The sequence below is a fragment of the Venturia canescens genome, chromosome 8, assembly GCF_019457755.1.
Source record: "Venturia canescens isolate UGA chromosome 8, ASM1945775v1, whole genome shotgun sequence".
NCBI lineage: Eukaryota > Metazoa > Arthropoda > Insecta > Hymenoptera > Ichneumonidae > Venturia > Venturia canescens.
The window spans coordinates 2555479-2559446 of NC_057428.1; positions in this window are offsets into that span (position 1 = coordinate 2555479).

Genomic DNA, 3968 nt, shown 5'->3' on the forward strand with positions numbered 1-3968 from the left:
ATGCATCGTATCTGTCACTTTTTTTTTGAATGTGTCATAATAAGTTTCAAAAATGTGGTTCATGTAATTTTGAAGTGTTTTTCCCTATAGCACCAAAGTCTGTATAACTGGTACGTAGCAAGTACCTATCAACTTTGATATTTCTGTGAAATAGCAGGTATGCCAATCTTTTAACTTTTTGGTTCCGACTGCAATATATTAACGAAGATATTCATTACTAAAGTCTTCACCTACTTATTTCTGAATAGATCTGAAATTACTGTCTTCAGAAACTAATGCACAGATACATGAAACAATTTTGATTTCTGTTCTCTTTCAATTGCGCTGTCTTTTTTCTTTTTAACTATGGCTCTGCTCTTTCCGATCCTTGTTTTGACTCCATCGGTTTGCAGCGGATCGATGCATATTATTAATTGGTTGCCTAATATGTGTCCTATGATTTTCTACTATTTCTTCATGCTGATTGTGGTAACCTGATTCAAGTGGTTTCCGACTATGATCATTATTCGCACATTTTGTATATCAGATTCTCAAAACAGTTTCTGGTGTTGATATAAGTGTAGTTATACTTTTTCCACCTGGCCTGTCGAGTAATAAATTTTGAAACTTGTTCCAAAAAGTTTTTGGATGCTTTTTTTGCTGATAATATGAAAAGTTGAATCTTCGGAATGCGGTAGGCAAACACAAATATTGACAACAATACTTGTGAAATGACGTGTATGTTGAGTATTCCTATTCTGCAAACTGCAAATGTGGAATTATTGGTGAAAACATTCATTACGATAAGTGTACAGTTGCTCAGTTTTCGATGCGATTAAGTATAATACCTGCCAACATTATGGAAACCTACAGAATTTCTGAATACAATGTTCGCTATGTCATTTCAACGTAACATCATGATTTTTGCCAACTTTTCACTCTAATACTATAGATTTGGATCATTGAAATACAGCAAAAATCTGCAAACTATAAAATTTATATACTGTGCCATTCATTTTATTTTTTGACTCGCACCGTAACATAAATATGAAGTGAAAAATTCATTACAAAAGTCTTCAGTTGCTCATTTATGGATGGATTTGAAATTGCTGTCTTCCAAACTCATTGCGCAGATACATTGAATTGCAGCAGATACCTGCGAACTTGGAAATTTCTGTGGATAAGTATATGTGCTAAGTATCACCCCCTATCTTTATGGTAATATGTAATGGAACTTTGTTCAGCAAGTTTTAAAGTATTTCTTTTCAAATAGTATTAAAGTTTGTATTACTGCGGTATGGAGCGAATACCTTCAAACTTTCATATTTTTGTGTCGCAGCATGTGTGCCAATTATTTAAATTTTTTACTCCAACCGTAACATGTAATTTCAAAAATTCATCACAAAAGTTTTCAGCTTTACTAATTATCTTAATTTTCCTTTTTCTAAATTCTATGCTAAATTTCTGAATTTCCTAATTTATTTCTAAATTATCCTGAAATGAAATTGTTTTCCTCCACAAGCAATGCAGGTACCTTAAACGTCTTTGAATTCCGTTGCTCTGTTGAATCAAGTACGCTCAGTTTTTTTTACTTCTTTGAATTCTGACATAATAAAGGTTTCCGGGTGCCTTTTTTCTGCAACTATCAAACTGTAGATAATTGGATCTCCGCGGCCACTTGCAAACTTTGGAAATATATTTCATCGGGGGCATGTTTTGGATGACACGACAATGTCTAGATTCAGAATGCAAAAACGACATTTAAAAATGGCCAATTCTGTTGTATTCGTTGTGTCTTGAATTTGATCTATCTTTTCTCTTTTCCTTTCTTTTCACTAACGTTATAAGCCGGAAATCATATCTCAGCCCGCAACACGCATTGCTACAAGCTCTTGAGTTTCCAATGGACAAAACATATTAGAAGACAAGGAGAAAAATCACCAAAGTCCAAGAACAAACCTCTATCGAAATATTTCCAGTACAATTTTTACGAAATTTAGGTCTTTTTTTCGTGGAAATCAACGTTATAAGCCGAAAATCATATCACGACCTACAACCTGCTTTTCACCGTGCTCTTTGGTTCCTAATTGACAAAACATATTAGAGTACAAGGAAAAAAATCGCCAAAGTCTAAGGAGAGACCTGTGACGAAATATTTTCAGTACAATTTGGATGAAAAATAGGTCTTTTTTCGTAGAAACCAACGTTATAAGCCGAAAATCATATCTCGGCCTCCAACCCGCTTTCCATCGTGCTCTTTGGTTCCTAATTGACAAAACATATTAAGGTACAAGGAAAAAAATCGCCAAAGTCCAAGAACAGACCTGTGACGAAATATTTCCAGTTCAATTTTTACGAAAAATAGGTCTTTTTTCGTGGAAACCTACGCTATAAGCCGAAAATCATATCCCGGCCTCCAACCCGCTTGCGGCCGTGCTCTTGGGTTCCTAATTGGCAAAACATATTAGAGTACAAGGGAAAAAATCGCCAAAGTCCGAGGACAGACCTGTGACGAAATATGTCCAGTACAATTTTGACGAAAAATAGGTCTTTTTTCGTGAAAACCAACGTTATAAGACGAAAATCATAAATAATTCATAGAAATTTAAACTAAAATCCTATAGTCAACTGAACATAAATAAGGAACTTTTGAGAAAAAAGACGTGATATCAAACCATAAACTTCCCCTAGGAAAAAAAAGGTTGGGACAAGTGCATTGATGGTCCCTCGTTTGCTGATAATTCCATCCATGAAAAAAACTTTAAAAATATTTTCTTTTTAAATTGTCAAAAAAATTATTTTATAAAAAAAAATTCAGAACAATTCGAAAAAATTTTCACAAATCTTGAAAAAACATTATCTGTAAAAAAAACTAATCTGTATCTATTTTTTGAAGTGTCAAAAGAATCAAATAACAAGTAAAAAATGAAAAACCGAAAAATCGCGCTTGAAATCATTTTGGACACCGATGCCTCATTCTTTTTATTTGATTCGAACAGCTAAATCAATTGAAAAAAATTCCATCCAATTTACGTGCCGCATTAAAATTTATTATATCAATTCGAGGCCAAGTATTTTCTAATGAATTGAAAAAGTTACCACTTGAGTTACGTGCAGCACTAAAATTTATGATATCAATCGAAGGACAAGTAATTTATGAGTAACTCCAAATTTCAACATTATGGAATTGTTCTAAGAAGCTTTTAAATCCAAAAAAATCACATGCAAGCTAGTCATTTCTTACTCTATGGTGGCAAAGACTTATAAGAAAATTGATTCTTTTCAGACTTTCAGGAGCTTCTGATATTATTCACAATATTCGACGTCGATTGGATCGATACAAATTATGTTTAAATATGAGTTAAAAGTACTTGTCCGGCCCATCGCTTTCCATTAAAATTGTTTATTCAAATAAAAATCAGGGCTTCTCTAGAACTGATCGAGCACAAATATTCATGCAGAGCGTATTTAGAGAGTTATCTTCAAGTAATATTCCCTTAATTGCACTAATTGAATAAGAATGAAATCGAATTGTCCTATACTATACAAGGGATGTTATTGTGCATCGATAAATAAAAAACATTTTGCACATTAAATATGTTCAAGCTTCCAAAAATAACTCCCCAGTTGGTATTGGAATGACGGCAATTTTTACTTCTCACTTTTTCCAGCGAACGAATTTCATTCGGTATAACTAATCTATACTATTATTAAGAACATTAAACTAATAATAAATCGCATGTCAATAAATTTTTAACCGGATTCTGCCGTACAATTTCGTTTTTTTATGATTGATTTTTATTTGAATGAATAGTGATGGGCCGGACAAGTACTTTTAACTCATATTTAAACATAATTTGTATCGATCCAATCGACGTCGAATATTGTGAATAATATCAGAAGCTCCTGAAAGTCTGAAAAGAATCGATTTTCTTATAAGTCTTTGCCACCATAGAGTAAGAAATGACTAGCTTGCATGTGATTTTTTT